Source organism: Bombina bombina, chromosome 4 (genome assembly GCF_027579735.1).
Source record: "Bombina bombina isolate aBomBom1 chromosome 4, aBomBom1.pri, whole genome shotgun sequence".
Taxonomy (NCBI): domain Eukaryota; kingdom Metazoa; phylum Chordata; class Amphibia; order Anura; family Bombinatoridae; genus Bombina; species Bombina bombina.
The window spans coordinates 641,456,190-641,481,130 of NC_069502.1; positions in this window are offsets into that span (position 1 = coordinate 641,456,190).

Here is a 24,941-nt window from a genome sequence, read left to right on the forward strand (position 1 = left end):
GGTTAGGGGTTTAAGTTCCCTTCTTTTAGTAAGTGTCCTTTGCGAGAGATCTGCGAATAGTTGGAGGTCTGCGTTTTCAAATTTGATGGGTTGGTGTTCCCTGGCTAACTTCATGATCTCTTCCTTTATTTGGAAATTTGTGATGCGGACAATGACGTCCCTAGGAGGCTGCAAGTCAGCCGGTCTAGGGCGTAATGCCCGGTGCGCTCTGTCAATGTCAATTTTAATAGGTACTTCAGATTTTTTTAGAAAATTAAATAGATCTTGTAGGTATTGCTCCAGGTCTGGTGTATTAATGGATTCTGGGATCCCTCTTATTCTGATATTATGTCTACGTGATCTGTTTTCTGCATCATCAATCTTTTCTTCTAAATCATGAATTGCAGTGGCTTGGCCATGTATAATGTTGTGTAGATCAGCAATAGCTAGGGAGTGAGTGTCCTGTGTGTTTTCTACTATTTCCACTCTGTGACCAATATCTGTCATTTCTTTTTTTAATTCGCTGATCTCCTCCTTGATGCAATCCCTTACTTGAGAGATTAGATTAGTAAAGTCTTTTTTTGAGGGCAATGACTCAAATAAGACTTTGGGAACAGTGATGTTGTCTCTTGTAGTTTCTGCATCAGATTCAGAGGAGGAAGAGGCCTCTGCAAAATCCTGTTCTTCTAAGGCATTTATTGCTGCAGATTTAGCTTCTAGTGTTTTAAAGAAGTTATTTACAGATGGTGTTGTATGGCACTTCTGTTTGGAGCCATTGCCCTTTTTTGATTGCTTTTTAGGAGACATAACTAGCCTCTGTTGTGAGCAGGGATGTAAGATTTTTAGTGCGTAGTAAGTTTGTACTATAGTAAATTTTTTGGCCTCAGCTGCGTGTTAGCTCTGTCTTGCGTGTCGAAAATAGATTCTCATGGTATGGTGAGGGGGTTTGAGAGGTATATTGCCATGCCAGGCTGAATTTAGTGTGGGGCCCCAGAAAGAAAGGTGCGTATGATTATATTGCTGCTTGATTAGTGAGTGTCACTATGTAGCCGCGTGTGCCGCGATAATGGCGGCTGAGATCTGTGACCTTATCTTGGTCTCAACATATGCGCTGGAATTGTGTGGCCACTTTGTCCCATCTGTCTCACCTTTTTGACTGGCTCCGGTCCTGCTTTACATGTCTTTGAGCGCGATGGGTATAGTGAGCTGCGGGACCTCGTGGTACTGTGATTGCCGAACAGGCCTCCGGTGCTGCAGCCTTAGCCCATCCGTTTTTTGCCACTTTCTTGTTTTTTCACCTTCCTGAGTGTCGGCTGAGCTACTGGTGAGTAGCGTTGTACCTGATCGCTGCTGAGGTAGATTTTAAGGGGTTCTTAGCCAGTTTGAGTGCGGGAGCTCTCTCACACTGTGGCCATCTCCTTGGCTGCCACATTACCCCAATCTTATTTTATTCTTACCTTTGGATATTCCTTCCCTGACGTTCTCATCATGCGGTCACCCACCACACACTGAATTTTGAATGTGAGGTCCCCCCGGATTATCTGAGGTTAAAAAAGCAGATGGATGAAGATAGAAGATGGACGACCACTGCAGGAATAAAGATAGGTCACCACCACCAGGATGGAGATGGACCACCGCTGCCATGTATGAGCCAGATTCAATTTTGGTGAGTACCATCTTTGGAGTTTAGTGATAGGCTTTTTTTGGTGAGTTTTTTTTTTTTAAATGGGGGGGAGTTGTTTTCTTTTTCGGCAGCAATTCCCAACCAAATGCCCAAAGGCAATTTATAGAGTAGGTCTTCTTAGATAACCTTTTTTTTTGGGGGGGAGGGCTAGTGGGTTACTTGTATACTTGTATTGTAGATTACTTGAGTTTGGGTTCTTGCTATGAGTGGCTCCAGACACTGGGCTAGATTTTCCAAAGATTGTGGCGGTTCAGGGGGTTAATAGTGTAGTTGGGTATTTTGTGATGGGGTTTTGGTGGTTTAGGGGTTAATAGCATAGAGGGGTATTTTGCAATGTGGGTGTTTGGCGGTTTAAGGGTATAGAGTAGTTAGAGTAGTTTAATGCAACTGTTTCCGAGCATAAAAAAACACTGCAATCTCGCAATCACGTTTACACTCCTTGTCCTAATGATATCGCTCCACTTGTGTTTAAAACTGTTATTTGCCTGGACTGGCAATAGAACGGTGCTGAAAACAACTTTTGGCTATTTACTTAAGTCATGGAAATTTATATAAGATTTTTTTGAATAGCAAAAAGAATGTTAGTTATTATTCAAATGATACAACAAACGTTATGTTCAGGTTTTTCATATTGAATAAAATTAGCTTTTTCTATTTCATTACAGACTCTAGATTCAAACATTCATCATATTATGATAGAAAGATGATGAACCCTTTGATTTATAAATTAGGCACAAAGTTATTTTTAAGCTTAAAAACAAAAAAATCTGAAATACAAACTATAATTTTGTGTATGTCAAATAGACACATTGCATTACTCATTCTCCATTCATTGTGGAGTTGAGCTATCTACACACAGCTTGGGCCTTACAAAGCAATAAACATTTTATTTCCCTCTTTGCAGTGCTGCTATTGTAAGGTATATTTTATAAAATCAGAGATGTGTTTTTTATATTGAACCCTGCAGAGACTTGCTGCACATTCTGCTTCATGACATAAAATCCTCCTTTTATATTAATCAAGTATATATTTTACACTGAGGATTTTTCTTTTTTTGCTTGGGGTTGGGCATGAAGAGAATTTCTCATCATAATAATAAAAAAGAGCAGAACAAATAAGTTAAGTAGCTGTTACAGGCATGAGGGAATGAGTGCAGTATTTCAGGCATGCTGCTTCTGTGTGGTTACATTCACGATGCTGGAATTCATTCTACGGTTTTTCTAATTCTCCAATAGTTAATTTTCTCTAATTACCTCAGCTACCCTTTGGCTGCCAGAAATGTCAAACAAATGTTGTAGTAATGTGTTGTACCCCACCCCACCCCCATCACCTTCCTGTTTTAAAGTCAAGGGAATATATATGGTCTAAAAATGTCAATATACATCCTCCATTCCCTTTTTCCCTGTGTTATTTGGATATAGCTTTTGTGGAGCACTATTTAATGCTCCCGCTCGAGTGATACATGCGCTAGAAGTACGCTTTTTGCGCACGTCAGGCTGCGCTCTTATTATGAGTTGAAAGTAAACTATTTTCGCTCGTGAGCTAACCTGACTAGCGCAAAAAGCTGAAGTTAGAATATTACATGTGCATTAACGTATTCAGCCATAGAAGTCAATGGAGCATAAAAAGTGGAACAAGCCTAACACCCTACTCACGCCTGGAATATTTTTTTGTAATAATTTTTATTAGATGGTGTTATTATGAAAGTAACTGTACTTTGTAATGTATTTTTTATTTGTTTTGTGACACTTTTTTGTTTCCTGAAACAGTTAACCATAGCTCTGAGGTTGCACTAAGCTGACAAGCGTTAACTTGATTTGCGATCTCGTTTACTTTAAATTTGAAATATGGGCTATAAACCCGACGTGTGCAAACACACGTGATAAACCCCTTTTCTACTGTCATATCTGAAAAATGTTAATAACTATTATTGAGCATGCAGTTTTTTGACTATCAAATGGGTATAGATTCACAGTTCCTCTCTAAAACATGGGTCAGAAACTGTGAGGTAAATTTAGGAGTGCTATATTTTTCAGCAGTATTGTGGGAAAAATAAATAAATAAAAATGTGGATACATTTTCACATCTTTCAAAATTGCACGTCAGACATCATTACAAAATCTCTTGCAGGTGAATATCTGGACGCATGTTGTTATGGTGCTCTTCAGGGATCACCCTTAAATATTTACACCCTTTTCAACCCACTGCTGTATATAGGAGGTGTGACCTATAAATAAAACAAGTGGCGCTTTATACATTTGTCTGTGCTGTGTATTTGCCCTATTGCTATGTACATCCCCTTCTTTAGCTTTATATGGCATAATACTGAGCGCAACATCCTGTGGGTAACACTGTGAAGTTTAGCAAGCTAAAGGAACATTTGCTTTATACTTTTCCTATTATTAGTTTGCCAACCATCCTAACCATCTTAAAAATCTGATTTTGAAAATAACTAATACCAGCAGCACTTAATAATATAATAAATTGTTCATGTTAAATGCATTTTTTAATCTTTCTGTGTAAAAAATATTACTATTTCTTAGTTTTAACAAAGACTCATTTTAAGTATTTTACTTTGTGAGCAAAATATAATGTAAAAGTGTGCTGCTGAATTCTTCTGTGCACTGGGAATTCAGACACAAGCTCACCTCAGCTGTTAGCTGACTGACAGTTCATCAGCACTGTAGTCTGGTCCTGCTGCCAGAGGCAACCACAGGGCATGAGACAACCAGAAACCCTAGGATATTACTGCATTAGATGATATGAAAATGTATCATTTGTCTATCAAACAGCCTTCCTTTTAAAATGCCAAATCAGACTGACATTTTTCTTAGGTTCCATTATTCTAGCAAACATGTTTTTTATATACATTTGCATGTGATTTTCTGTTGACTGTTAGCTGATTTAATAATCATTGGTTACCAATGTGACCTGGTTTTCCCTAGGGTTGTAGAAAATGCTGGATTTCTTTTTCATGCTTGAAACACAGATTACATTCAGCTGACAGAAAAAAATAACTCTAGTATTACAAATGTGAATGGTTTTTTTGTCTCAGAATTGGTAAACATGTATTATTTACAGTTTAGAGCTTGCTAGTCGCATTGTAGGAACCAAGAACAGCCTCTTAATCTCTACAATGAGTCACTGTAGGGAAGGAGTAGTGCCCAAATGATAGATATGTGCTGACCAGTAGATCACCTGATTGCATGATCTCACATGTCTTTCACAGCATAAGCTCAGTTCCAACTTAGTTCTGAACAAAACAAAAATCAGAGTCAGCACAAAAATGTTTGCAATAGGCAGAGACAGGCGCCCCTCTATTGAGGGCACCTGTAGGCACATGCCTACTCTGCCTTGTTATAAATCCGGCCCTGTACATAAGTAACAGTACACTCATTCTCAAGAATGTATGGACCCTGCTGTAGGGTTTAATTCCTACTCCTCATTTTTGACTGAATACTATGTAGCATTAAAAAAGAAAAACATTTCTTGTAGTCTATAATAGCGCTGAATCTAATGTCTGGAAAACTATAAAATTATGTTATAAATGTGTTTCTATTAAAAAGCTATTTTATCTAAAATAGTATTTACAAGTTTTTGTTATTCTAAAACTGAAAACATAACCCCAAAGCAAAAAATATACTCTTCACAAAAAAACCAAAAAAAAAAAACCTCACCAAGCTTATTGCTGCAAAACTGATAGGACAGTGATTCATATAACAGATGGACAATGACCCAAAACATACTGAAAAAGCAAATAAAGAGCTTTTCAAGGCAAAGAAGTGGAATATTTTTTGAATGGCTGAATCAGTCACCTGACCTCAACCCAATTGAACATGCATTTCACTTGATGAAGACAGAAGGCAAAAAGATCCATAAACTAGCAGCAACTTCAGACAACTACAGTAAAGGCCAACCAATACTAGTGAGGGAACACGGAACTTGGTGATGTCCATGGGTTCTAGTCTGCAGGCAGTCATTCAATGTAAAGGCTTATCAACCATGTATTAAAAATCATTATTTTATTTATTATTATGCTAGTACTTTTGAGCCCTTGTAAATAGGGGAGCTATATATGAAAATTGCTGTAATTCTTAACTGTTAACTCAATATTTTTCTTAAACCCCTTGCAATCAAAGCTGAAAGTCTGCACTTCAATCACATATTAATTGCTTCATTTAAAATTAATTCAGTACAAAGACAAAACTATGAAAATTGTGTCACTGTACAAATACTTCAGACATACAGTACTAAACAATATCGATGAATAGAGCTTTAATGAATCTCGACAATGTATACAAATACACCTCTAATATATGTCTTGCACATGTGCAACTTAATAGAATAATTCCAAATTGTCTTGAAATACTTGCAAATATGTCAGAAAGGCCAGTTCCGGATATTATTAAGTGCATTAAGGTGGCGAAAACAAACAAAAAAAATTGTAATATATAAAACAAATGCTGTATTTAAGATGCAAAAAAGAAAAATACTTTAATGTTCCTTTAACTTTTTGAATGAAGCAGTGAAAAAATGCCTTATATTCTATTTAAATGCAGAATGTCAGAAAACCCTGCTACCTTTTGATTTTCTCCATCTATGCTATATTAGCTGAGATCATGCAAAGCTTATGTTATGCCTTAATGAAAAGATGGAATTTTCTACTTTAAGCTGAGTGATGTTATGGTCCTCTAAGTAACTGTGCGAGAAAGAGCCCCTGCTCTCCACAATAAATGAATTCTTACTTTCTAATACAGCAGCACATCACTGTCCCCAAACTAGTCCCACCAGCATCATTGAGAGAGCATGTACCTCTAAGAGATACAGGGAAATTTTGGGAGCTCCCTCCCTGATCAACAACAATGTTGCAGCTGATCACAATTTTTATAGCAATCTTCTGCATCTTAGAGGGGCATATTACTCAGAGGCCATTGACCAAAAACTCACTAGAATGGAGTGAAATCTTTTTAGACCTTATATTTTAATGTAGGTGTTTTTCCTTTACATCCAGAAATCTGCATAGCTGGATAAACATCTCTCAAGATAAAATTTGCATTTGTAAAATTCTTTGAGGGTCTCACAGTACTGACAAGACTGCTTAGATAATCTCCCCTAACCAGAGATGTTTAGATCATTGGACCCTTAGTTACTACTTACATTGTAATTATTTAGCCCCAAAGTTCTAGAAACAGTGATTATTTTATGTCTTTGGGGCCGATTTATCAAAGTCTGGCAGACATGATCCGCTGTAGCATACACTGTCGGCATTTAACATTGTACAAGCAGTTCTGGTGAACTGCTTGTGCAATGCCGCCCCTGCACATTCGTGGTCAATCTGCCGCTAGCAGGGGGTGTCAATCAACCGATCGTTTACAATCATGCAGATTGATGTCCGCAGCCTCTGAGGCAGCAGGTGAGTTAATTAGCAGCAAGCTACTTTACTCCTGTTTCCAGTGAATCTGAAGGCTTGTGCGAAAACAGTTACATTAGGGGCAATACGGGCCTTGTTAAATCGGCCCCTTTATGTTCTAGATGTGCTAGATAATTATTGCTCAACAATACTTCATTTCTCAGTGTCATTTTTCTTAATGTTTGTGCCAATTGTTTCTCCCTTTTTATTACAATGGGTGTAGTATTGCATGGAGTGCCTTATCAATTTGTATAAATGCTTCATTTAAATTGAACTTTGTACATTCTGCTCAACTGTGTAATTAACTTGATAAGCAGAATTGCAGGACTGTAAAATAGAGGTTTAAATGGCCCTTCTTGACTTGTTAAAAGAATGTAGATAAATTAATTAATTTCTCAGTGCTATTTTGCTCATATATTTAATATTGGGGTGTCTTAATATATTTCTTAGTTGAAGTCCTAGTACATAGGGATGTGTTTTTTAACAGATTTATGTTGAAAAGGATGAGGAAGGGACGTACATTATCTATGTTTGTAAACTTAAAGGGACAGTTTACCCATTTCCCCCATTAATTTGTTCTCAATGATCCATTTTACCTGCTGGAGTGTATTAAATTATTTACAAGTAGCTTGTTTACCCTTATTTCACTATTTGAAATAGCTGATTTAGCCTGTGCCATCCCCACCTACACTGAAACTTTCTATACTTAAGTCCAGACTATTGACGGGCAATGTAAACACAGCCAGCAGAGGAAATTACACTCCCGGCGGGAAGAAGAAGAGATAACTAATAAAATTATACTTGTTCTCTCTAAGAGCCTGATGATCATAACCTCGCAATGTGAGGTATACGATTTATTATAATATTATTATTATCGCATTATATTGTGAATATCTAATCATAATGAGTGTGTTTTATTCCACAATTGGGAGTTTTGACTATTATAAATATGCTACAAGGTTTTTTTCTAAGTTACGTAAGGACCATACTTCCTTGTATTGAGACATTCAAATTTTTTTGAAAAAAAATCATTACAATATTGTTTTTTTATATAAAAAAAATACGCCTTTTTTTTAAATTAGAAATAAATTTATTCTCATATAATATTAAAACATGTGGCAATCATTTCATCTCTTTCACTGCTGCTGCTATTGGAATCCAGTGCTGAAACTTCAGTGCAAGATTATACAGCATACAAAATACAGTAATAATATATACACGCTTAGATGGATTACAAATGTTTTTTATTTAAATATGCTTACTCATTTTTAAATATAGTGTAAAATAAATTACCTAGAAACCACACATTTCTATATCAATTTCTTCATAAAGTTTTGACTGACGCAGAAGATATGAATCATGGGCACTCTTTGGGTTATGCTGTCAATCAGTTAATAATACGTGATCTGTTGTCACATACAACCTGTGTATATATATATACATATATATATTTATATTTTTCTACTATATTGTATATTATACTTACATTATTACATAATGGCTACTGAAGACATACCAACAGGGGTAATAGATGTTATAAAATGTAAGCTAATTATGGAAAATGCCTTAAAGGACCATTTACAGATTTCAGATTCTATACGAGAGGAAGATTTATCTATGGTTTTTTCTTCTTTAGAAAATTTGAGGTTTAGAAAAACTAACTTATGGTGGGATATTGAATTTCTTGACTTATACATCACAGAAAATAGAGTACCTAGGGGACTCAGAATGAAAAAAATCCCCACCTTTGCATTAAGTATACCAGAATTTATGGAAGAGTAGAATACAAATTTAACCAACTGTTCTATTATTTGTATGAAACAATTGGTTAAACATAAAATAAGTGAAAGAGATACCATACTATAGGAAATTGATAGACTATTTGGACTGTTAAACCATTTGAAAAAACTAAACAATATAGTGACTACCAAGAACAACTAGATAGCACTATTAATAAATTAGACTCAGAGGCCCATTTATCAAGCTCCAAATGGAGCTTGTGAGCCTTCAGACTCGCCAGAAATAGCAGTTATGAAGCAGCGGTCTAAAGACCACTGCTCCATAACCCTGTCCGCCTGGTCAGAGCAGGTGGACAGACATCGCCACAATTCAACCCGATCAAGTACGATCGGGTTGTTTGACACCCCCTGCTGGCGGCCGATTGGCCCCGAATCTGCAGGGGGCACCGTTGCGCCAGCAGCTCACAAGAGCTGCTGGTGCAATGCTGAATACAGAGATCGTATTGCTCTCCGCATTCAGTGAGGTCTGTCGGACCTGATCCGCACTGTCGGATCAGGTCCGACAGACCTTTGATAAATAGGCCTCTCAGAATTATCAGAAAGGAAAGTCAGCAAATATCAGAGAGATGCTAAGGATTATGAGGTAGACATAGTTTACTCCTGGCAAAAAAAATATTAGAAGACCCACTCAAACCACTAAAGATAAGGGTGGTGAAAATGCTAAACAAAAAAAGAATAAAAAAAGACATCAAAGACAACAGTCTAAAAAGGTCACATTTTCAAGTATAGAAATAGACCATCAAGATGCAGATCCTACTACATCACTAGATAGTAACCAATTAGAAGACACTACAGGCCCCAGTCGTACAGATCAGTTAGTGAGACAGGATCTCAAATCACTAGTTAAATCACCACAACAAACTAGCACGCCAAAAAAGGTAGAGGGCAATTTCAGATACCCCAGCAGGATACGGAGAGCTCACAAGAATTAGGAGTAGTAGGTAACCTCTCTAAATATATTTTGAACAATGCACAGATATCACTTCTTAATAAAGGTTTAAGTTTTGCACCAGTCACTCATTTTGATTTATTTAACACTATATTGGATATTAATAACTTTATACGCAAGATTGTTTTGAAAAAACATTTTCACAATGCATTAGATTCACACACACTGTTCTTTCATCACAACCACAGGTTATTGAGACATTTCCATCAGTTGGATTACAATACACTCAACTTAAAGATTTAACACAACTCATTTCACTATCATCACAGGCTAGTACACACACACAATCCACATTAGATATGAGATTCAACTTTAAAGATAAATCATATTTTTATCCGATACATAGTAGAGATCATACTATAGATATGTATCAAAGAGTGATTGAAAAAGAACTCACTATGTTGAGCAAACAAATTCAGACTGACACAACCAAATATAGGGATAATCTTACAAAAACCCAGAGAGAAGCTCTTAATGAACTAAGTGAAAATCAAGACATTATCATTACTTAGGCAGACAAGGGTGGGGCAGTAGTTATACTTAATAAGGAAGATTACCATAATGAAGTTATGTTACAACTAAATAATGGAGAACTGTATACAAAACTCTCCTATAACCCCACCATGTCTTTCAGACAAATGATGGCATCTTTATTAGATACAACTGTTGAGAATAATTTTATGGATAAATATTTGGTCGATAATCTCATTGTTAATGACCTCAGGATACCATACTTTAGAATTACACCTAAAATCCATAAAACCACTCTTAATCCACCGGGCAGACCAATAGTGGTTAGTAATGGCTCCCTTTGTGAAAGATTGAGTGAATGGCTTGACCATGTACTTCAACCAATAGTTCTGGCTTTGCCAGGATATATCAAAGACAGTTCACATCTTATTCAACAACTTACAGATATACAATGGAGTAAACAATACAAATGGCTGACTATTGATGTTACAGCACTATATTCAAATATACCCCATCAACTAGGCCTAGATGCCCTTTCCAATATGTTATACAGATATACTGAATATAATAATCACTTCATAACATTTATAATATCAATTACAGAGTTCTTACTTTCATATAATTATTTTGTTAATTAAGAAGAATAAATATTATTTACAAAAAAAGTACGGCCATGGGGGCAAAATTTGCCCAGCATTTGCCAATATTTATATGGGTTGGCTTGAGTTTTGCCTCATTTTTTCAGAAGACTGCCCTTTCAGTGATAATATAATATTATACCGCAGATTTATTGATGATCTGATACTCATATGGAAAGATGATGGCAAACGTACCACAGAACAATTTCTAGAGTATATGAATTCTAACAAGTACAATTTAAGTTTCACTAGCCAACAAAATCAAACTGAAATAGGTTATTTAGATATACATATAGAGATTGGATCTAATGATAAAATCATTACCTCTATATATAGGAAATCACTGACCAAAAACACAATATTGCAAAAAGAACAAAAGTGATGGCACTACTAATATATGATTAGGTTGGGATGGGCCTGTGATGATACAAAATTGGCCTTATACAAATTGCAGATGGCCCCAAGGTGCTGTGTATTAGTAGAAATGTTTACCAATACAACTAAAGAAAGTTGCAAAAAAAATACACATATAGCACTCTTATCCCACATGAAATGTAATAAGTATAGGATGGTGCACATCAACAAAAGAAGATAAAAAATTAAACTTTAATAGGTATAATTAAAAATGGGGGCTTTAAAACCAACTATGGAAATATAGGGCTGGTCAACAATTATGTCCTGGGTACATGTTACACCAGGGTTTAAATTCTGTGCAATAATATAGGTCAGTATAGTAATGGGGTAAACCACTAGGAGACCTATAATGTCATTGGTTCCTGTAGGTTAATATTGTGGCTATGAGATATGTCAGAGTCTGGCAAGGGAAATTCCCAAATTACGTTGGTGTTTGGTGCAAACAGTATAGGATGTTAGAACATACGTATATTCCACTTTGACAAAAATTGCTTGTGATCCTTATTGTAGCATGAAAATAGATTCATCTATTGGTACAGTAACTTAGAGCAGTTTTATGTTTTTGTCTTTATTAGATAGATTATCCTAAAAGTCCTTTGTAGGGTAACAAAATAAAGATTGCTCTACGTATTATCTGTAAAGTAAAAGAGCAGTCTGTGTACAAAGAATACAAAAGCGTAATTGATTACCAGTATTATACAGATATTGGCAAGAGCTCTATATGTTGAACTCCAATCAAAGGAACAGGGTCTATTATATAGTAAAATAACAACAGCCTGATGGTCTATGTTTCATTGGATAAACAAGTCAATGTAATATACTGGTACGTCCTCTACTAAATAGATGAGGAATCGCTTGTTCCCACATGTAACATCTATTGTAACGGGGTAAACATAGTGTTAATTGCAGAGAGTATAATCTGCTTCTATAGTCCGCTTTGTATCCTAGACACTCTAAATTAAACTACAGGGAGTGCAGAATTATTAGGCAAATGAGTATTTTGACCACATCATCCTCTTTATGCATGTTGTCTTACTCCAAGCTGTATAGGCTCGAAAGCCTACTACCAATTCAGCATATTAGGTGATGTGCATCTCTGTAATGTGAAGGGGTGTGGTCTAATGACATCAACACCCTATATCAGGTGTGCATAATTATTAGGCAACTTCCTTTCCTTTGGCAAAATGGGTCAAAAGAAGGACTTGACAGGCTCAGAAAAGTCAAAAATAGTGAGATATCTTGCAGAGGGATGCAGCACTCTTAAAATTGCAAAGCTTCTGAAGCGTGATCATCAAACAATCAAGCGTTTCATTCAAAATAGTAAACAGGGTCGCAAGAAGCGTGTGGAAAAACCAAGGCGCAAAATAACTGCCCATGAACTGAGAAAAGTCAAGCGTGCAGCTGCCAAGATGCCACTTGCCACCAGTTTGGCCATATTTCAGAGCTGCAACATCACTAGAGTGCCCAAAAGCACAAGGTGTGCAATACTCAGAGACATGGCCAAGGTAAGAAAGGCTGAAAGACGACCACCACTGAACAAGACACACAAGCTGAAACGTCAAGACGGGGCCAAGAAATATCTCAAGACTGATTTTTCTAAGGTTTTATGGACTGATGAAATGAGAGTGAGTCTTGATGGGCCAGATGGATGGGCCGTGGCTGGATTGGTAAAGGGCAGAGAGCTCCAGTCCGACTCAGATGCCAGCAAGGTGGAGGTGGAGTACTGGTTTGGGCTGGTATCATCCAAGATGAGCTTGTGGGGCCTTTTCGGGTTGAGGATGGAGTCAAGCTCAACTCCCAGTCCTACTGCCAGTTTCTGGAAGACACCTTCTTCAAGCAGTGGTACAGGAAGAAGTCTGCATCCTTCAAGAAAAACATGATTTTCGTGCAGGACAATGCTCTATCACACGCGTCCAAGTACTCCACAGCGTGGCTGGCAAGAAAGGGTATAAAAGAAGAAAATCTAATGACATGGCCTCCTTGTTCACCTGATCTGAACCCCATTGAGAACCTGTGGTCCATCATCAAATGTGAGATTTACAAGGAGGGAAAACAGTACACCTCTCTGAACAGTGTCTGGGAGGCTGTGGTTGCTGCTGCACGCAATGTTGATGGTGAACAGATCAAAACACTGACAGAATCCATGGATGGCAGGCTTTTGAGTGTCCTTGCAAAGAAAGGTGGCTATATTGGTCACTGATTTGTTTTTGTTTTGTTTTTGAATGTCAGAAATGTATATTTGTGAATGTTGAGATGTTATATTGGTTTCACTGGTAAAAATAAATAATTGAAATGGGTATATATTTGTTTTTTGTTAAGTTGCCTAATAATTATGCGCAGTAATAGTCACCTGCACACACAGATATCCCCCTAAAATAGCTATAACTAAAAACAAACTAAAAACTACTTCCAAAACTATTCAGCTTTGATATTAATGAGTTTTTTGGGTTCATTGAGAACATGGTTGTTGTTCAATAATAAAATTAATCCTCAAAAATACAACTTGCCTAATAATTCTGCACTCCCTGTATATGTTCCCCAGCAGCTGTTCCAGATATTTGTATAACTACTATACATTTCAATAGAGCAAGCTCATTGAACCAATACCCGCAATATAGCTTATAGTGTTATTAATACTAGGAGTAAAAAGTATTGTAATATTGTTGCTTAGAAAAATAACGCCTTATGCTTTGCAATGCGATGATTCAGTAGTGATGTATCTGCATATAGCTGGAAACTTAGTATCAGTTTTTTTCAATTGTTACTTAAACTTCTGTATAGTCACCATAGTATGTGGCTATATGAATAATGATTTACCACCATTGTTTACTTTGTATCCAAGACATGTTGTATAAATGTATATATTATATCTGAGTTCCACAGCAATTAAGCTTATTATAAATTGGAATGCTTTCAGTTTGCTGCCTGTTAAATACTCTTGCAGGCCCTAAGCAACACACATTCAACCCCTTCAGCACTTGTTCAAAACATCTTATAAGTTATATTCGGCTAGATTACGAGTCTTGCATTAGCCTTAAAAAGCAGCGTTGGAGGGTCCCAACGCTACTTTTTAACGCCCGCTGGTATTATGAGTCAGGCAGGAGAGAGTCTACCGCTCACTTTTTTTCCACGATTTTAGCTTACCGCAAATCCCCTTACGTCAATTGTGTATCCTGTCTTTTTAATGGGATTTTCCTAACGCTGGTATTACGATCGCCTGAAAAAGTGAGCAGTAGACCCTCTCCTGGCAAGACTCCTACCGCATTTAAAAGTCAATAGTAGGGAGTTTTATGGGCTAACGCCGGAACATAAAGCTCTTAACTAAAGTGCTAAAAAGTACACTAACACCCATAAACTACCTATTAACCCCTAAACCGAGCCCCCCCCCCCACATCGCAAACACTTAACTAAAATGTTTAACCCCTAATCTGCCGACCGGACATCGCTGCCACTTTAATAAATGTATTAACCCCTAAACCGCCGCACTCCCGCCTCGCAAACACTAGTTACATTTTATTAACCCCTAATCTGTCGTCCCTAACATCGCTGACACCTACCTACATTTATTAACCCCTAATCTGCCGCCCCAACATCGCCGCTACTATATTAAATTTATTAACCCCTAAATCTAACCCTAACCCCCCCTAACTTAAATATAATTTAAATAAAACAAAATTAAATTACTACAATTAAATAAATTAATCCTATTTAAAACTAAATACTTACCTATAAAATAAACCCTAAGATAGCTACAATATAATTAATAATTACATTGTAGCCATCTTAGGGTTTATTTTTATTTTACAGGCAACTTTGTATTTATTTTAACTATTTACAATAGTTATTAAATAGTTATTAACTATTTAATAACTGCCTAGTTAAAAGTACCTGTAAAATAAACCCTAACCTAAGTTACAATTACACCTAACACTACACTATAATTAAACTAATTACCTAAACTACCTACAATTAATTACAATTAAATTAAATAAACTAAATTACGAAAAAAAAAACACACTAAATTACAGAAAATAAAAAAAGAATTACAAGAATTTTAAACTAATTACACCTAATCTAATCCCCCTAATAAAATAAAAAAGCCCCCCGAAATAATAAAATTCCTTACCCTATACTAAATTACAAATAGCCCTTAAAAGGGCCTTTTGCAGGGCATTGCCCCAAAGTAATCAGCTCTTTCACCTGTAAAAAAAAAATACAATACCCCCCCAACATTAAAACCCACCACCCAACCCTACTCTAAAACCCACCCAATCCCCCCTTAAAAAAACCTAACACTACCCCCTTGAAGATCACCCTACCTTGAGACGTCTTCACCCAGCCGGGCACAAGTGGTCCTCCAGAGGGTCTGAAGTCTTCATCCTATCCGGCCAGAAGAGGACCTCCAGACCGGCAGAAGTCTTCATCCAGGCGGCATCTTCTATCTTCATCCTTCCGGAGCAGAGCAGGTCTATCTTCAAGACATCCGACGCAGAGCATCCTCTTCATCCGACGGCCGACGACTGAATGACTGGTCCTTTAAGTGACGTCATCCAAGATGGCGTCCCTTGAATTCCGATTGGCTGATAGAATCCTATCAGACAATCGGAATTAAGGTAGGAAAAATCCTATTGGCTGATGCAATCAGCCAATAGGATTGAAGTTCAATCCAATTGGCTGATCCAATCAGCCAATAGGATTGAGCTCACATTCTATTAGCTGTTCCAATCAGCCAATAGAATGTGAGGTCAATCCTATTTGCTGATTGCATCAGCCAATAGGATTTTTCCTACCTTAATTTCCCCTGACATGTTTCGCTGGTTACTCCGGCTTTTTCAAAGGCCAGGTTTTAAAGCACCCATTTTTAATTATACCTATTAAAGTTTAATTTTGTATCTTCTTTTGTTGATGTACACCATCCTATACTTACATTTCATGTGGGATAAGAGTGCTATATGTGTATCTTTTTTGCAAAAACACAATATTACATGCAGATTTGTGCCACATCCCACATGTCAAAAGAGGTATTCCCAAAGGACAATATCTCAGAATACGTAGAAATTGCTTGAACATTGCATTATATTTCAAACAAGCAGGAGAACTTACAGATAGATTAACACTCAGGGGCTATAATAAGAAATCACTCCTCCAGATGGAATATAATGTTTCTAAGATAGTCAGGGCCTCATTATTTAGGAAAAAACAACAAGATTCCAAAACCAGAATCCAAGATGATAATATTCTCTTTATTACAAAATACAGTCGCCAATATACTGTACAGTTATATGTAATATACTAAGAAAGAATTTACCTATTCTACATATGGATGAAGTACTTAGGTCAATAACCAACAAGAAGAAAATTAAATACATAGCTTAAAGAGCTCCCACATTGGGAGACATTACTAGAACTGATCTTTCCAAAAATAATAGATCTCCAACTAATTGGCTAAATCCAACCAATGACTTTTACAAATGTGGACATATTCCCTGCAAGAGCTGTACATATACTCAAAAAAAATATTTTATGTCTACTGTTACTAGAAAAATATATGATATTAGGAGTAGAATTGACTGTACAACTCAATATGTCATATACCTAATCTCTGCTCCCTACAGTATATTGGGATCACTACAAGACCCCTAAAAGAGAGAATTCAACAACATCTCCTATCATTAGAAGAAAAGGAAGCAAAAACACCAGTGGCAAAATATTTTAGACAACATGGAAAAGGTACCATTTTTTTTTCTTTTATAGGCATATAAAGTATACCTAAAAGCGCTAGAGGAGGAAATAGAACTAATCTCCTATTAAAGAGAGAGGTTTTTTTGGATTATTGAATTAAACACTAGAACACCTGAGGGTATAAACAAAAGACTAGACACATATCTGTTTACTAGATAATAATAATTATAAAAACACTTTAGGATATCATATATTCTGGCTGCCTCCCTTTCCGTTGTTCATGCCATCATACTTTATTGCCCTCTCTTTCTGCATTCAAAAATCCTACAATACATATGTTATGTTTAGATGTATTAAGATTAATTATATGAAATTATTGAATCTCTCTAACTATAGATTGGTTAAATGGAAGTTGTTTGTTTTTCTATTCTCTTCTTTTTTAGATATATATCTATACCAATATATTCCTTTGTTTATCACATTTAGTCATTATATACTAATATATACTAATGTAGACTATATTGCTAGGATATATTGTGATCATATTGTCAAAACGTATATCTGGTTTCTTCCTCTATACATATGATAGTTATATATTTCGTATTGTGCTGTGTACATTGCATGTATTAATATACATGCATACTATTTTATGCTGATCCTTTTTTTTGTACATATATATTTTTTTATTTTTTATCTTTCTATTCTGATGAAATTTTGATTAGATTTTACGTCATTATTGTATTATACCTCACTTAGATATGTATTAATAGCTTAGCATAATAGGGATATTGTTATTTATTGAAACAATATACACAAGTACAATCAATTACACCCTCTGGCCCTTTAAGGAAGGCCATACGTATTACTAGCTAAAACTCCCCATGATTTGCATCTTTGTGCTATATACCTGTTTATTATCTTCTATTATTAATTTTTTTTATTTTTCGTATTGTATCTTTATTTTTATTTCTATTTTTATTTTTTACTTTGAATTTTATGTTTGTTATTTTTATTTGATTTTTTATACTTTATTATTTATATGTCTGATGTTAAAAAGTTTTTATGGATCATCTTTAAATGTGTTTGCCCCCTCTCTCCCTCCTTACTGTGCCTTTGGTAATTAAAATTGCGCTACTTAGCCATCCAAGGGTTAAGAGAGAAGGAGAGGGAGTAAATACACTCCAGAATCCTTATTGGTTCACACAGCCAATAAATTATTGAACCTGTTTCTGAATTAATCACCTCTGATGAAGCGCAGGTACACCTGCGTGAAACATGGCAGGTGTTCCAGTCTGTAATGACCCCTTGACTGTGGTTGAATCAACTTTTATCTGATTTCAGCACTTCGTTTGTCAGCAGCAGTTTCTTCTTGGCTCTTTGTGTATTTAGAGAATGCCAGCCCTTTCTAATAATATAAATTCCAGGCTGAGCTGTCAGTGCACAGATATGAATGTGTGTACAATCTATGCATCTTATAGTGTTTTGTGCTATAATTATCAAAAAAAAATATCCTTTCATTTGATTTATATCTGCTTTTGTATTTGGTATAATAAATCAATTTATATATATAAAGCATTTTGTGAAACCCCAGTAATAGAATTGGATGTATATTGAAATGACCAGTTGCCAGACAATGCAGGCATTTTAATAATTTAATTATGCCAGGTATTGCTTTGCTTCTGCGTGTTTTATGCTCTAAATCATCTTTAAATAACTTATAAAGAGTTATACTACACTACATGATCTGGTGTCTCTTTCTATAGTTTCTTGGCCCATATAACCTGTGATTGATAGGGTTATATTGTCTATTATTGCTTTGATTTGTTTGTCCATCATTTGTATTTTCAGTATTATTTCTCTGATTTGAGAGTATTCCTCATCTTCTATTTTGCATTCTTCTGTGTTGAAAGATTGCATAAACAATGTAACCATGCATGATTTCTATTTAAAAAATAAATATTTTGCGTTTTCTGTGCAATAAATTATTTACAAATGTATTCTGTTTTTTTTTCATATCCGTTTTAACAGATATATAATTTCATATTATACATCTCCATATTATGTCATTCGTTATGCCCCATGTATAACAAACACTTATCCATAGGACAGCAACATACAACTATATATATATATATATATATATATATATATATATATATATATATATATATATATATATATATATATACAGTATATATATATATATATATATATTTATATATATATTATATACCTTTATATAAAAATATGTATGTATCTGAATCATGAGCTTTTAAGTTTAAATTAGTATCCCTTAGTTATATAAAAATATAAAATTCAAATAATACCATAAAAATAACCTGGTTAACACTATTAATATAATATAACCTTACCATGATTAACTCCATAAATATCAGCTAGTAATGTAATGTACCACATAAGTATCATAATGCTGGGTACACTCATTATGACATAAATAGAAAAGTGTATTTAGATTTACGTATATAATTGTACAAGCATATATTTTACATCTGTTTTAAATAAGGTCATAGGAGTGACTATATGACCATCTTTAAAACCGAATACCTGAATAATTATCCAGGAAGATATAAATATCTATATGGGTACCTAACCATATCTAGCAATACAGATATACTTATATGTGTATTAAGTGAACCACATGGAAATTACTAATCATGGCCCCTTTATAAATTTAGGTTCATCAATAGCTTAATAAGGATGTTAAAATTCTACAAAGATATATATATTTATACTTATATAAAAATGATTTAAGTCAAAACTCACTATCCTGCAACTCAGGCTTACTATCTTGTGATCACATAACAAAATACAACCAGATTACTTAAAGCGACAGTCAAGTAAAAAAAAAATTCATGATTTAAATAGGGAATGTAATTTTAAACAACTTTCCAATGAACTTTTATCACCAATTTTGCTTTGTTCTCTTGGTATTCTTAGTTGAAAGCTAATTCTAGGAGGTTCATATGCTAATTTCTTAGACCTTGAAGACTGCCTCTAATCTGAATGCATTTTGACCACTAGAGGGCATTAGTTCATGTGCTTTATATAGATAACATTGAGCTCATGCACGTGAAGTTACCCTGCAGTCAGCACTGATTGGCTAAAATGCAAGTCTGTCAAAAGAACTGAAATAAGGGGGCAGTTTGCAGAGGTAAAAAGTGTACTCACAAGGTAATCACAGAGATAAAAAGTGTATTTCTATAACAATGTTGGTTATGCAAAACTAGTGAATGAGTAATAAAGGGATAATCTTTCTTTTTAAACAACAACAATGCTGGTGTTGACTGTCCCTTTAAGCTTAAAAGAATTAACTCACACTAGCTAGTAAATAGTCACCCAATGGTAAAGTGTTATTAATCCCAGCCCTTGGGTGAATGGCTGGTGGACAATAGGGTGGGGGGTTCGGGTTCTACACAAAAGGTCACTCACAGATACAAAGAAAAACTGACTCTTTTTACCTTTTAACCTGTTGCTGTGGAATGAGATACTTATTTTGGACTGATAGACAGAGGGATCACACAGTCTTGACTAGAAATACTTAAAGCTTGGAAAGCAACCATTTATTGGGAAGTATAAAAGTATAAAAGCTATTTAATATTATAAAATAATTATTACATTTAAAATGTCTTCTAAAGAAAGGCATTATTAGTAAAGTCATAGCCAAAGCCTGTGTGTATTTTATATGTGGCTGTTCTAATATTTGTATTATTCAGTATATTTAGGAATATATCAATATATATATATATAGGAATATATAGTTTTGGGGTAATTGTATTTAATTTTAGTCATATTGTATTCTTTGATTAAGCATATTAATTTGTCAGCATTGTATAAAGCTTTCTGATTCATATAGTGATTTATACAAGACTATTTAGTCAGATGGTTAAATTATGCGTCCCGGAACGCGCTAATCTGTTGAATTTTAGTTAAGATTTGAATTGTAATACTTGGCTCATATTCGATAACTAGGCATTTTTAAGTAAGCCATATTGTGTTTTTGTTTAATGTTACTGGTTTATTTTGAATTGCTATAGAACCTTTAAATTGAGATATCAGATTTCTATTTATTGGTATAAAGCTTGGTTTTTCAAGTATATTATTTTAACCTATTTTCTGGGGTAACAGATAATAGATTTAAAGGAAAAGTTAACTCTCGCGCTCCTCTATTCAGATTTAAAAAAATAAACATAAAATTAGTGTGAGTTTAAGTCATCATTTTTCTAACATCATTATTATTCAACTTAAAAATTACCTTTTACAACGCTCAGTTCTATCGCCGTAACTCTGCCTGGCTATTTTGGTTTTTGAATGACGAATACATTCTAAAGCATTTTTATTGGTCCCCCACTGGCGTCCCAACAGACTAGATTAACGCCTACAATGCTATATACGCATGCGTGTCTCATATTTTTCGGCCACAATATATGCGCAATATATGCACGTTCATGAGACAAACATGCGTATTCTTGGCTTGTAATGTTGGATCTGGGCCATTTGAGTCTCGTACTTGGACAGTTTCTTGTCGTTGAAGGAGGGGATGACATTGCGAATCTGGTCAAACGTGTGGTTCAGCCCGTGCATCCTCCTCCTCTCCCGGGCATTGGCAGCCAGTCTCCTCTGCTTCTGCACCCCATGGGGATCTTTACCGCCTGGTCCTCATCATCAACCAACTCTTCTTCATTGTGTGTGTGTTTGTGTGTCTCAATGTAAGTTGTCAACTGTGTCTGTCTGTGTGCGTGTCAGTGTGAGCTGTGTGTCAGTGTGAGGTGATCACTGCTACGATACACAATAATGAATCTACTGATTCATTCTTTCAATGTTTATCACAGCAACAATGTTTTCTGCGCATGCGCAACGGACTCCCCCTTAACAAGAACGCGCAGTAATGTACACGTAAGAGTGGGTGGGACCGGTCTTACGTGTAAAGGAGATAAATCAGGAAATGATCGGGTGGGTGGAGGAACCACGGGAAAAAGGTATAAGATTTACCATATAAATAAACTACTAAATAATAATATAGATTTTTTTAAAGTTAGCGACTAGACTAATCTAATGGACATTAATGGATAGCATTAATGTGGAGGCTCTAAGTTTACTTTCACTTTAAGATTAAATACATATAGTAAACATTTTTGTGGTCTATTTGCAACTTAAAATGTTCTTGTATCTAATCTGTATGATTTATCGCTTATTTGCATATTGTTAATGTTTTAATACATTTGTTATATATTTTATCATAACTGAATCCTCATTACTCATTACTTCATAAATATATTCGCTGTGTTTATGATATTTTACCTAACAGAATTTAGTTATTTTTTAATTGGGATTAAATATTATTATTTGCTAATAATTTGTATTATTATTTATTAATATACATAAGCACACTCAATATACGTAACAATGATCCAAAGTACTGAGAGGAATCACACAGGGAACTATTTGCCATTATTTCAGTGGCAAAATATAAACATTTTCACGATCTATGTTTTTGAAAAATATGATTTAAAAATTTTCTTTTAAGAGGGACAGTCTAGTCAAAATTTAACATTCATGGTTCAGATAGGGCATGTAATTTAAAAAAAAAACTTTCCAATTAACTTTTATCATCAAATTTGCTTTGTTCTCTTGGTATTCTTAGGTGAAAGCTAAACCTAGCTAGGCTCATATGCTAATTTTTAAGCCCTTGAAGGCCGCCTCTGAATGCATTTGACAGTTTTTCACAGCTAGATGCCATTTGTTCATGTGTGCCATATAGATAACATTATGCTCACACCCGTACAGTCTGCAGAGGCTTAGATACAAGGTAATCACAGAGGTAAAGTAAGTATATTAATATAACCGTGTTGGTTTTGCAAAACTGGGGAATGGGTAATAAAGGGATTATCTATCTTTTTAAACAATACAAATTCTGGAGTAGATTGTCACTTTAAAAAACAAAAACAAAAAAATAGCGTAAAATAGAGAACTTGGGCGTAGTTAGCAGAATAATATAATGTTTAGAGCACTGTATAACTCTATAGAATGCATCTCACAAATAGTATGTCCTGCGAGGTAAAGCCAACGTTTTTAGATAATTATGCAAAGCATGATCTTTGCTAGTCTTGTGAGTCAAAAAAAACATATTCACGCAAGTCAATGTGAATCGTGGATCATTGGACCCTAAGTTTAGAGCTTTGGTTTACAAACAAATATCAGACAAGGAAGTGTGTGTGTGTACACAAAGTGATAACATAATGAGATCTGATTTTACCTGCAAGCTCAACCCATTGTAATAGGGTGCAGTTTCAAAGCACAAAACCAGCTACTTCATGTACACAATTAAACCTGAAAACGCAATTTCTCATAATTTTATACTCTGCGGCTGGTATAACAAGTAATTGGAAATACATTAAGGGGAAAAAAATATGCTTACCTGATAAATTAATTTATTTCACTGTGGTGAGAGTCCATGACCCATTACTCGTGGGAGAGATAAAAAAGAACATATTTTTTCACAGTGAAACAAAATTCAAAGCCCAAAAAAAGAACCCAAAAAATAAACAGGGTATATACACTCACCGGCCAGTTTAGTAGGTACACCTTGCTAGTACCGGGTTGGACCCCTTTTTGCCTTCAGAACTGCCTTAATTCTTCATGGCATAGATTCAACACTGTGTTGGAAACATTCCTCAGGCATTTTGGTCCATATTGACATGATAGCATCACGCAGTTGCTGCAGATTTGTCGGCTGCACATCCATGATGCGATTCTTCCATTCCACCACATTCCAAAGGTGCTCTATTGGATCGAGATCTGGTGACTGTGGAGTGCAGTGAACTCATTGTCATGTTCAACAAACCAGTTTGACATGATTTTAGCTTTGTTACATGGTGCATTATCCTGCTGGAAGTAGCCATCATAAGATGGGTACACTGTAGTCATAAAGGATGGACAAGGTCAGCAATAATACTCAGGTAGGCAGTGGCATTTAAACGATGCTCAATTGGTACTAAGGGGCCCAAAAGTGTGCCAAGAAAATATCACTAACAACATTAAACCACCGCCACCAGCCTGAATTGTTGATATAAGGCAGGATGGATCCATGCTTTCATGTTGTTTATGCCAAATTCTGACCCTACCATCTGAATGTCGCAGCTGAAATCGAGACTCATCAGACCAGGCAACATTTTTCCAATCTTCTATTGTCTAATTTTGTTGAGCCTGTGCAAATTGTAGTCTCAGTTTCCTGTTCTTAGCTGACAGGAGTGGCACCCAGTGTGGTCTTCTGCTGCTGTAGCCCATCTGCTTCAAGGTTCGACATGTTGTGCATTCAGAGATGGTATTCTGCATAACTTGGTTGTAACGAGTGGTTATTTGAGTTACTGTTGTCTTTCTATCATTTTGAACCAGTCTGCCCATTCTCCTCTGACCTCTGACATCAACAAGGCATTTTCATCCACACAACTGACGCTCACTGGATATTTTCTCTTTTTTGGACCATTCTCTGTAAACCCTAGAGATGGTTGTGTGAAAATCCCAGTAGATCAGCAGTTTTTTAAATACTCAGACCAGCCCATCTGGCACCAACAACCATGCCACGTGCACAGTCACTTAAATCCCCTTTCTTCATCTGATGCTCGGTTTGAAATTCAGCAAGTCATCTTCACCACGTCTAGATGGCTAAATGTATTGAGTTGCTGCCATGTGATTGGCTGATTAGAAATTTGTGTTACCAAGCAATTGAACAGGTGTACCTAATAAAGTGGCCAGTGACTGTATATACTAATGATCTGGAACAAAAGCGTGCAAAAAACCTGATGTGTGCTAAAAAATAAACCAAGAAAAAATTTAAAAGGTACAACATAAATAAATAATTAATTTGTCCCAAGGCTATATATTTATATATAATAGA